This window comes from Corapipo altera, unplaced genomic scaffold, assembly GCF_003945725.1.
Source record: "Corapipo altera isolate COAL_440 unplaced genomic scaffold, ASM394572v1 74, whole genome shotgun sequence".
NCBI lineage: Eukaryota > Metazoa > Chordata > Aves > Passeriformes > Pipridae > Corapipo > Corapipo altera.
In genome coordinates, this window is record NW_020884934.1 from 1,340,621 (window position 1) to 1,353,489 (window position 12,869).

A 12,869-nucleotide genomic window follows, 5' to 3' on the forward strand; every position below is an offset into this window, starting at 1 on the left:
CTATTTGAATAACTGGCACTATGAACTAACACCTTGTCCTGAGGAAGTGTGGAAGGGAATATAGTTTTATCCCAGTACAAGAGGATTTCCTCCAGTTCACACCATTGTGTATCCCAGTGCATCTTGACCTCTCTCTTCCTTTTAAGATCAGCTGTTATGGTCTATATGATTCCAGGGGTAGAGACTTGGCTTTTTCATCCTCTTAGAGATGGGAGAAAGAATGACTCCATGACATATACCTACTCCTGTATCTCAGGGCCCAGTGCTAAGCTAGTCCCTACAGAGTAAGGTGAAGAAGTTTCTTATTCTCTTAGATCTCTTTGTGCAGAAGATCAAGACAAATCAGGAGCTAGGGAAATTTATTAGAAATCTTGGCTAGAAATATCTATATTTTTTTCATGGTATATTATTTCCTACAATTTTCCTCTTTTGGTTTATATTTGCACTTCCATGACTTTTCATTTTCCTAAATTCGAAGCACTATACCATAACCCAAAGTAAGCTATAAATGTTCATCCACACACGATCAGCTGTTATCTTTCTAAGCTAAAAATAGATGATGCCACTACATTAAAATAAGAAGTTGTATTATAAGAGTTTCAGGCAAGTAAGGACATGGGGCATTAGGGAAATTAGATGGATGGGAATTGAACCTTGCAGCTGAATGAGCAGGATAGATGATAAAAAGCTTTAGTGATAGCAAAACTAAACAACAGGCTTCAATAAGGGAAAAAAACCCCTGAACATTGTATGTCAACGGAACAGATTATCCAGGAGTATAACAATGACTAAATTAATGTTGGTATCTCCAGGGCTTATAAACAACACTACATTAAAAAAATATATAAATCACAGATAAGGTATTTCTGCCTACATATAAACAAGAAATGTTAAACTACTCCTTTCTTAATTTCGAAGTTATGATTTATTTTTAAAAGCTGTGTGGATTAAATAAAGATAGAATCCATATCCATGGATGTGGAAAGACTACTATGCCTATCATGAGAAAGAATTTGTTTAATGAAATGGTGAAAAAAAAAAGCTTATATATGTAAGAAATAAATCTACATTGATAGAGTATACCACATGTATCCAAAGCATCTGAATCCTACAGAACAATCTTTGGTAGTCAACCCATCCTTCTCTGTGGGAAGATATTTTTTAATATTAGATCCTGTTGATTCTCACTATAGTGGCATTTCAAATAAACTAATTCAAAATTAAATCACAACAGTATTAACCAGGACAGTCTTATAACACCTCTTTTGTGGCCCATATTAATTCTCTGTTTCTCTAAAGAATTTTATAAAAGGCAAAACCTGTGAACAATTTGCCTTTTCTTTGATAAAGCCAAAGACTGTAGGGCAGTTTATCTTCAGAATCATGCACTGCTTTACCTTCACTAGCAAAATGCAGGTTGATTAAAACTTATACATAGAAATCCTATAATTCTTGAGATATAGGTGGTTACCCCAGAGTAGACCTGAGACTCACTCAGAACAAAGTCAAACAGAACCATGTACAAAAGAACCCAAAATGTCGGATATTTGAGTGAAATGTAGTAATTAAATGCTTTCCACAGCTGTTAGTCAAGTGCTTTCCAACAGAACATTCAGCTCAGGTCTTGTAAAGAGAAATACCCACCTTTGCAAAATACAGTACCTAATTTCAGGAAAAAGTGATTCAAATAAATAGAAAAAAAAATTAACTGTCCTTTTGTACGATTATTACCATAGCCCTTCAATGGTAATAAACCAAGACTATCTGCAGAAGCTTGCCTCTGGCTTTGAATTTTTTTTTTTTTTTTTAAATATCAGGAATCAGATGAAATTCCCCTTTTTTCCCATCTTTTAAACTGAAATCTTATTTCTTACGTATGAGGTAGCATTTAAAGTTTTACTTTTCACTAAGGTCATTAATGTTAGTAGGTAAAAATATTTCAAAATAAAAGAACAATTGTCACTGTAAAATGCTTTTTTCTTAGTTATTGTCCTCCTGATTTGCTAGACTATCTCATTGTGATATGATCACATCTTCAGACTTTTCAGCTGACATGAGATCATATTTTAAATGCTTTCCATTTCAATGTTGTAAATCCGAGTCAGAGAAGATACAGGGATAAAGAATATGCGAAAGAATAATAACACTCTCAAGGCACTAAATGACAGCAGGATAAGAGATCCTAGAATATTAACTGTTTTTCTCCAACCCAGCAGCTATATTTTTTAAAGGAGCATCTGAAAACATACATCTTGAGAACTTTTCTGATTTAATTTCTAGTCTTTTCTTCCCCACAAAGGCCTTCACAAAGAAGAGAATTCTTTCGAACACGTAAGGGAATTGAGGACTTGGATCAAGTTATCTGTTTGACCCTGAAGAAATCTTGTATTACTTTTCCAGAAAACCTACTTGGTGTGAGGTTTTCACTCACCGCATAGCATACATGGAAAGGCATATCTTTGTGCTAAATTTCCTCCTTATTTGAAAAAATTGTTCACAAGTTTCTAGTAATATACCCTCTCTACTTCAAATCAGAGAGTCATAGTATTCATTACTTGTAGCTCCTCAGTTATTTGCCTAAAATAAAAATTTGAAAATGATTACAGGAAGGTCATAGCTGAAGGTGTGTCCACAGCAGTCAGAAAAAAATTGAAAAAGCCAGAAAGTGGAACAAATCAGAGTTAAGTAGAATAAGCAGATCACAGTCACAGTGAGTCCTACAGTTCTAGGCTGAAAAATAAGAATTAATATTAACATGGATATTGGTGAGGACTTACAGGCAATTTCATTTTTCCTTCACATAAAAGTGGAGATTAGAGCAATTCAAAGAAAGAAAAGCTACACCCACAAAAGGAGGTTTACAGTTACTGCTGGTTTCCTCTCATAGGCAAAAGAAATCATTAGATATGAAAAAATTGTTGTGAAAAGTGACAGAGTTCAAGTGCAATGGAAAAGGAAATATAATCTCCCAAGAGCCTTACAACACAAGTTCTGAAAAGTAAAGTTGCTTAGATGTTTCTCCTCTAGTTTTCATTCCCAGTACTATGCCTAGAAATGCCCTTTGTAATCTCTAAATTATATAATGCTATTAATAAACTCACTGTAATTTCTTTTACGTACTTAAAAAAGCACCAAAATGAAATGTCTTGTTAATGGAGAAAATAAATTAGTTATTCTTTTAGGAATTTCCCCCCACCCTAAAAAAAAAAAATCTTATTCATTAAAATAAACAAATACATTTGGTTTTAAAAAATAATGAAGTTGAGTCTGAATAAAAAAAAAATTGTATAAACAGACAAGGAATCATGCACAACTGTCATGACCTAAAGTATTACCCAGTCTGTGGGTAGAGAGATCACCATCATGAGTTCATAAGATTCTGCAATAAACCAAGACACAGAAGCTTTATCTTCTAATTTCTCTGTTACAGATTACCACAAATACCACAGAAATCACCAGTGTCAAGTATACCAGTGCTAGCAAAGCAAATATATCTCTAGCTATTACAAATCACTACCAGCAATAATACAACATCAATCAAACATATAGGAATAATCAGCAAAAGCACCAATCAATTGTATATCAAGAATCAGTGACAGCAACAGCCCAGTCATCACATACCATTACAGTATAAACTTATCTTCAGTGAAGCAATTTATCAACAACATAACAGCAGATGTAATAGATTACTTATATGGAGACAGATACAGACATGTATAGGAATATCTATTAAAAAATACAAGATAAATATTACTTATATAAGATAAACCGATATCAAGTAAATTAGATTTCGGAAGGGACCAAACCATCCCAAAGGGGAGAACGAACTGATCCCAGAGGGGAATCCAAATGTCTCAGAGGTGGGATGATAAACTGAACTGACCCTAAAAGTGGCCCAAAGGAGGAAAAGTAAGATAACAGGGCCTCCCTTATGAGATGATCCACATCACAGAGCCTGGAGTTGTCTGGGAATCCTTGGAGAGAGTCCAAACTCTTCCAGAAAGCCCTTAAGAAGAATTCAACCTTTCCAGGGAAGGTTATGTGCAGCCTGGGATATTCTCAGAGAGAGAGACTCCATTTGGGAAGAAAATTAAGTTCTTTTTACAATGTGAGTGGGTGTAGGACTTACTACTTTGACCAGCCAGTAGATGCTGCTAAATTTGGTTTTGCACCTGTAACAGCCAACAGGTGATGATGTTTTCTGTTATTTCAGAGCAATTTGATTTTTGCAGACTATTTACCACCGCCTCAGATGATAAGTTTTTGTTACAGTCCCTTGTTTTTGCACCTCTCAGTGGTACCTCAGGGTGCCTCTGGCTTCTAGATCCCCCCCGCTGTATTTCAAAGATGCCAGCTGCACTTTTCAAGGAAGTTTCTGGATCACAGAGCTGCTTCCTCAGCTCCAACATCCAGGCTGACAGACCTTCCCCTGGCAGTATTTTTCAGGAGATCTTTTCTTTTTCCCAGCCATTTTCCCCTTCTTACCAGGCCACCTTTATTGCTCCTCACATCAATGTGTTCTGAAGGGCTTAAGGCTTATCTTTGAAGCACTTTTCTGCTGTCATGACTACTTATGCAGCCCTGGCAAGGTCTGATCACCCAAGATAATCCAGAAAGTCTAAGAAAGGGGACAGGAGGGAAAACAGAAAATATTTTAAATTCAGAGTACATAGATTAAGTAAAAGAAAGTCATTCACACACTGATTAAGCCCTTATTAGAGAGCCACAAGGTGTGGGGTTTTTTTCCTTTTACTAAAGACTTTAATCCTCAGGACTTAACTTTATACTGAATTTTCATAAATTTGGAGATCCCACTGAACCAGGGAATGGCCTATCAGATAAAATCTGTGTCAGCAAGTTTGAAGAATGAAACTTTTTTCTTTCTGTAATCATTTCAGAGTGAACAGATGCATGTTTGATGATTTGCAGGCAGAATAAAAGACTAAGGAAATGGAGGAACAATTGGTCTAGCCATGCAGTCATTTAGCCAAGCAAGATATTTCCATTTAAATCAAAAAGCATTGCTTACCTGAGCAAGTATTTCCCACCTACATAACAATTTGCAAAAATGGAATTGAATTCATCTCAGTAAAGTACTACTTCAGTGTAAAGGGAAAACAGATGAATAATCTTTCAATTAGATAAGTGAAATTTTAACCAAATTTTATATTTGACAGTATATTAGAAGTATCAGAGATAAATTCTCCTGAGGAATCAACATTTGAAATATTCCTCAGGTGACAGAACACTTTCTCCTTGCTATATTTATTGTAATGTCTGGTTTTTGAGTTGCAGCTTGTTTGGACAATTTAGTTACAGAGCTAAGTTTGAAACAAACTTTTCTCCACTGTGAATTCTCCCCAGGATAGAATTCTATCTAGTTTTCTTGCCTTGAAAAATCTATTTAGAAACATAATTGGCATAAACATTTGTATACATTTTCAAGTTTATCTAAACATTTAGATATTCACCCACTGGAGAGTCTCTTCATGAAAATCAATTGTGTTCAAACGGTTCAACATTTAGGTAAGGAGGAGTGTAATGGTGGAATAGGGCAAGAATGGTGTTTCTTATTTAATAGAATTCTCACAATACTCACCTAATTAAGAGCTAGATTTGGACAAAAAGAAACTTAACGCTGAAAAAATTTAACCTTAGTGATTTCAGGTATAGGAACATTGTGATACACCAGCAGCGAGGGATGAAAGGATATTCTTCTCCCTCTCTTATTTTCAGGAGGCTCATGAAACCTGAGGGCTGCTTCTGGCAATTCACCTGGATGCCCTTCTTCCCTTTCATCAGTACCAGTGTGTTTTACAGAATGTACAATGGCCTGTGGTGGCAAATCATCACCCACAGAGCTGAAATCTGAGGGTAGCAGCGCACGGAATACACGTACGCAAGGCACTAACATCACGAGGGACTGAAAATTACTTATGCAGAATTAAAAGTGGAAGGGCAGGTTGTGGTATTGGCCTGCACTGGAGGGGGTAGAGAATGGCATTTTCTTGTGGGAAAGCACACTGAGCCTTCCTGGTTTCTGCAGGAGTTCCCAGTGCTCTTGAGCTGGTGTGCTTGTACTCTCACACCTTGGTATTTTAGTGAGCTCTTCCCTACATGTCAAACCAACCATAACATCAAAGGGGAACAGGAACAAAGAACAGCCTGAAGTGGTGTCATGCACACAGGTGGCAACAGATCCCTTTTTGCCTTCTTCATTCCTGTGGGTATTCATCAGGGCCAGGAACAATCTGTTGTTTCTCGGATTCAGCTACGTAGGTTTTTTTTAAAAAAAGCCTACCTACTAGATATAAACCTTAGCAAACTAAGTTGCCATGAACTTTTTACATCTGTTCAATACATAATAATGAAGTGCAGGCTCATGAAATCCCCTTATTTTGCCAAGTCATTAGTTGCATTGGCAAAGTTGATTTCAGGAAAAGGCAATAACATTGGACCGAAAATTATGTTTACTCTCTAGTTCTGTTACATTGCTTTATTATTACAAAAATAAGTTCTTAAGCTTCAGGTTTCTGGTGCCAGAAAGTATCCATAGACAAGTAGGATGGAGGAGTGATTGTTGTTCCTTAGGAAAAGTAGGGTCTTGCTTCCACTGCAAAATGAAAGTATCGAGAGGAAAATAAGACAAATATATAACACCAAGGAACTTTATTGCAGCAAATTCAAGAGGCTCAGAAATAAGCTAGTAAAAATGTAGGCACCCTAGACAATTGTGCTTTGCTGTTGAAAGTATTTGACTTCACTAACAGTGCTTCCCACCATCAAGTTCAAGTAATTTGTCATTTTGTGGTGAAAAACTCATGCATTTTTACTCAGAATTAAAACACACACACACACACACAAAATTGATGAACAATAAATAGTTGAGAAAGAACATATGAAGCAAAGTGCAGAACCAGGAAACCATGTAGTTGGTTGTAGCTGCCAAAACCTTATTCAGAAAACTGAAGCTGTCTGTGGAAGACAGCTCTGAAGAGGAGAGCAGTTCAAAAATTTACAGGTCTTTAAAGACAACATCCTCCAAGTACAAGAATAATCCATTCAAACTAATAATAAAATTAGTAGGCACCATAAGTAGTCATTTTCGGTAATCTGTAGTCCAGTTATAACAGAATGATTCATAATTACCTTTGTATTATGTAAATAACCAATCTAATCAAGAGAATTATGAAAAGATGGAAAAGAAAAAAAAAACTTTACGTCTACTGGAACAACTACTCCCATTACTAGAATGGAATAAATGTGGAATCTGGAGCATGTTACACCACTATTTTTTTCTCTAGCATATTCCCCAAAGAAGCAGAGCTAATCTCTTCCAGGAGTAACTCGCCACAATTTTTTTGCTCTCTTTGCTTTGTTCTCCACCACTCCCACACCCCACACCTGAGCTCCTCTCTTCTTTCTGGGTTGTTGCTATGACCATGTGTGTCTTCCCATTTGCTTGTCCTGCCCCAGTACTCGAGTCCATTGGCCATTATCCCACAGAGTTACATTGATGTACTTTGCAGATAAGGTGTGTTTCCTCATTCTAGAACCAATCTTACACCTACCACTGTCTTCCAAAAGAAGTTACCCTAAACAAATTCTTTGCACCTTCAAACTAACTAAAATTGACTATGTGAGCTTTCCTATCTGAATATTATGAATCTTCCAATCACAATGAATGCCAATCTAAATATGCTGAAATGTCTCAAAGCAAATGTCTGGTTCTTTATATAATCTCCTAGTCGTGTTGTCTTTTTTACAAATGCCTTCAAAAATATTTGGGGTTTTTTTGCATTTGACTCACTGACTTTTTAGATGTCTGGCTTAACACTGACAACTGAGACAAATTTTCATTAGCATTGGGTATGAGAAACTCCAGAAGTTGTAAAAGAATTGCCAACAATATATTCTTTAGTGGACATTGTCACTTACATTATTGTACAATATGATCTTACTAATGCAGAATTAAACAGGCACAAGATAAAAACTACTTATATGATGAGAAATACAGTATTATTAATAAAATGGTATATTCCTATTTTTAAGTCTCAGGCAGAGGACTCCTCCCATATAGTATATAGTATATAGTATATACTATGTAGTGGTATATACTATATAGTATATATACTATACTATAATAGTATACATAGCATGTTTAGATAAAATATATTTTGTATTTCTATTGTTTCAGAATTAAAAAGTGTCATCCATGTAAGGAAGTTCACTCTAAAGGAATTTATGAGTTAAAAAGAAAAAAGCCACACAAGAAGCCAGATACAGCAGAATTTATATACTATTTAGAGCTGTTATCTTTAGATAACAGTAACTTACATGGATTAAGATTTAGAGTTTGATTTTTAACAAAAAGAATCTTGGAAGCAACTGTTTGAACTATTTAAAGAGACGTTTTGTATCACAGAACTTGGGAGGAAAAGCAGCACGGAATCTTTTTAAGATCGTTTACACTGAGGGAAGGAGAGGGGCTAAGAAGTTAAAGACAGAAGAATAAAGTACTGTGACTCATAGACCTCTTCCTCCAAAACCCATATGTTTGATTCATTCAGCTCCCTTTCCTCCACAGAGAAGGTAATGGTTCCATACTATGCAAGCCTATGAGACTAATAATAGCATCCATCGTCATAGCCATGCATTAAGGCAGGTGATGACAGCAGGAGTAGGAAGAGAACAGCATTGTACATAAATCACACAAGCCTACCAGACAAAAACAAATTATAGAGGGATTTGTTGCAAATCCTGTGCAGTGATTTCTCCTGGAGTCTCAGTAACGAAAGGATCAAAGCCGGGATCTTGGAACTGGTTCTGACATAAGCAGAAAGGGCAAAAGGGAAAGTTACAAGCTGAGTAACAAGGTGCTGCAGAAGTTCCATCAGTGGGGGAACAAGCTTCAAGGAGTAACAAGGAACAAAAAAGCTATAGGAATAAATTAAATTGTTCTATGTATAGCGTGATAGCTAGAGAGTTTGACAAAGTGTTGGAAGAATAAATGCTTTTCCCTAAAGCAGAAATGTCAGTGTATCCTCACTAGACCTAGCTGCGTGTCAAGAGCTTCAACAGTTCCAAGAAGGTGTACGACAGTATATATTCTATAATTTTAAATATGAAACATGATTTTCAATCACTGAGATCCAATATTATAATATGAAGGTCAAAAGATTCAAAAGGAAAAGAACATACACTGCTGCAGGTAAGAGGTCTGGAAGTGTAGAGAGGAAGGAATAGCACTGTATTGATTGTTATTGATTTTAAGTATGAAAATATCATTAAAGAAAGAGTAAATTTATATTGAGAAGCTCTCTGTGGCAAAAGTACTCTTCAAGGCAGCAAAAAGAAGAAAGGTGTTTCTGTTGTGAAAGTTTACAGTCTAAATGTTAACACTGTGTTGTCTCAAAAGCAACAGCCAAATATACTTCTCAGCATGCCTTCCCTAAAAGTTGAAAAGGGGAAAAGGGGAAAAGGGGAAAAGAAGAAAGCTGGACAGCAGGAGTTGGGCTCTGGGTAGGCAATCCAGACCAAAACTATTAAACATCACATAAGGAAAGAAAAAAGGAAGCAATTTCACTCCTAAAACATCAATGCTCAAAGAGAAATTGGCACAGAATGGATTAAAAAGAGAATGATAAATTATTTCAGGTTATGAATGTGTTTCAGAGAAAGACACTGTACAAGTTATATGAGTTAACAGGAAAGACCACAGATAATTCATCTACTCTGGATATTAATAAATGATAAATATTCATGTATGCAAATGATTAATATTTAAAAGCATGTTATGACCTGTTTCATTATCATTGATTAATCAATGATAATTAACAAGTGATTAATGAATGGATCTCTATGGAATTGAAAGAAAACAAGTTCCTACCTGAAAACAAGAAGGTAGATAAGCAAGTGTTCCAGAAAAAAATGAATATCAAGGGATGCTATTTGCCAAGAAATATAATTCAATTCCAATCCACAGACAACTGTGAACATGCTTCCAGGGACCTGTACAGTGGAGAGAACATGGCAGAGGCACTGCCAGAACACCAGGCAGAGCTCAAATTGCTCAGAATTATGTCAACAGGCAGGTAAGAGCAGGAGAGTGGTGATGCTTACATCAGCCAAAGCTTAGTGCAGTTAACTGTGAAGCTCAAGCTACATCCCCAAATAGCTGCCAACAGTGTACTCGATGATACAGGACAGCATTACTGTGACTTGTTTCTCAAAAAAGGTCCAATGTGATCAGTTTTCAGAATAACATCTATTAGAAAAAAAAAAAATGACTCATATTATGCCATAATATTTGCTGGAGCAGCAAAATGGCTTCAAATATTCAAAATATGTGCAGGTGCACAATTCCACAGCTTTCCTTCGAGGCGACACAGATGGAGCTTGGCAAGAACTCTGACACAGCAGGCCAGGGGTCGGGCGAGGCCGGCTGTGCCCACACAGGATGCAGGGCAGACATGCATAATGCAAACACCAGCAGGGCAGGGAAAACACTGAGTGTTGGAAAGTTACAGGAGTCGACCAAAATTGAGGGCTACACCAAAGAAATGTGATGAAGGTCCAGAGCACCCCAGGGATCTCTGCTGAATAAAGTGCAGCCAGACATCGCACCCGCTCCTTCTGACCAAAAAGGAACAAAGAAGAAGTGTTTCCTGTGCAAAATACAAATCAGGAGAAGAAACCTGAGTGGGTCAAAATCAATCATGTCGGTGATAGCCACAGAAAAGCAAATACAGAAAAGAAACTGATTTTTTATATGTCCAAATGTCTTAATAAAGTACTTATAGCAGGAATATTGCAGCCACTACTAAAGGCTGGGTGATGTGATGTTCAAGTTACTAAGTTCACTGTATAAGCTGAACAAGTGATGCCCTGGAAAATGAAGCTGGATTAGAGAAGCAGCCTGCCAACCTGCAGCATGGCATTTGGCTGCTGCTGGTTCTTGTAAATGCCCTTTGCATCTCATCTGCAGAAGGAGGGGTTTTTTTTCTTACTATTCCAGGAGAAAGAACACGAGGTGCTGAAAGGACTGCACAGAGCAAAAGTCATAACTGACAAAATTCCAAAGTATGAATTCACAAGTCAGCAATACAACAAAAAATTCATAACCCTGCCTAAAAAATATTGTATTTTCTATACACATACTGAATCTGCACTCGTAAAAAAAGCAAAAGGGAATCACACACTTCAAAAATGTTTTAGAAAAGAGAGAGCAGACGTGAAGCAAGATGAAAGGAAAAATAATCAGCAGATTTCCCAGTACAACTACAATTTCTCAAATATTTGAGGAGACAATAAAAATGCCCAGTGACATGCATTTGTACTGCAAAAATTGATATTTGCCACAGCATCAACGTTCGATTCATGAAAATGTCTAGAACTTAAGCACTTTGTGCATCCTGTGGTTTGGTAAACCTCATTCTCTCTCCATGCATGTGCTCCTTACATTTTGTTACTGTTATTCTACACATTGTACAAAAAGGAAGCGATGAAGGCAGAAATAATACTTTCACCTGTGCACTGCTATGTCATTGACTGCAAAATACATAGTACACTCTGGAGAAAAAGGAAATCCCAGAACAAGCCAGTTTGGTGAGTTTCCTCCCACAGAAAAGACTATTATAATCCTATTTTCCAAAATTGTAGAAGCTTAAAACATTGTAAAAGTCGAGAAATGTGCAGAATTGGAATTCTGATGTTGTATAAATACATTTCAATGTTTTCATCTCTACTGAATTTTAAATTTAACCCCTATGCTTCCTAGATTTAAGAAAATAGATTAATATGTCAGCCCTAAAGAAGATTCTCTAGCTTGTAAAATCCCATTAAATTACACAAACTCTCCCAACGTATTACGCAGTATTAGTAACTACAAAAAGAAATATTAGTTGCTACACAATAGATTTAAAATAATTTCAGAGGCTATAGAGATTAACATAATCTTTCACTACTGAGCAAATCCACCACTGAGGGTAGGCTTAAAAACATATGGTCGTGAATTAAATCTGAAAAAATAGTGGTTGTTCAGCCTGAAAAAATAAATATTTCGAGGAGAATTTGCTTCCAAATAAAGAAATTCATTTTATTCAAGTTCATAATCAATCATTTCCCAGGAAGCTGGAGAAAATCAACAAGGAATAATTTTCATTCACAGATGTATATTGGACATCAGGAGAAATATTTCTGACAATAAATGTTGAAATACCAAAGCAAGTCCATAGCTTGTTACTATAACTCCTAGAGTAAATTCAGAGTTGGCTATATTTTCTTTCAATTTAATAAGTAATCTTTATAAGCCATTTCCTTTGATATATTTAGGCATTTTTCTCTGCTATTGATTAACTTCCCCCTTTTTTTTAGCTATATATTGAAATGAAGATTATGGTAGAGTTAAAAATACATATTTTTTGTGTTTTCAGGGTTTTCCACTGTCAAATCACTAATAAGTAAAGTTCCTTTCAGGTTTGTGACATTTCATTCTGAATAGTCCTTGTATTTATCAACAAAGTTTGTAAATTGATCCACTTCTCACCTTTTGTCTCCAAACATAATATTTATGACTTCCTAAATATGTTTTCCATAAATCAGTAACCTCCATTTTCTGTTTTGATAGTTTAAGTTACCACTTGTTTACCAGGAAAGAGAGTAAAACTGATTTCGTTATCACTCAAATCTTAATCTATTGCTGCACTTTTGTTAAACTGTGTAATTGTCTGTGTACAAATTGTATCCACTCATCTTAGAGTGCTTCTCAATTTTACCCAAAGTGTGAATTTATCTTAATGATACAAATCTATCCCTGGTCATAAAGTCTTGCTGCTGCTGACCTTTACTGATCTTTGTTGTTGGCGTGC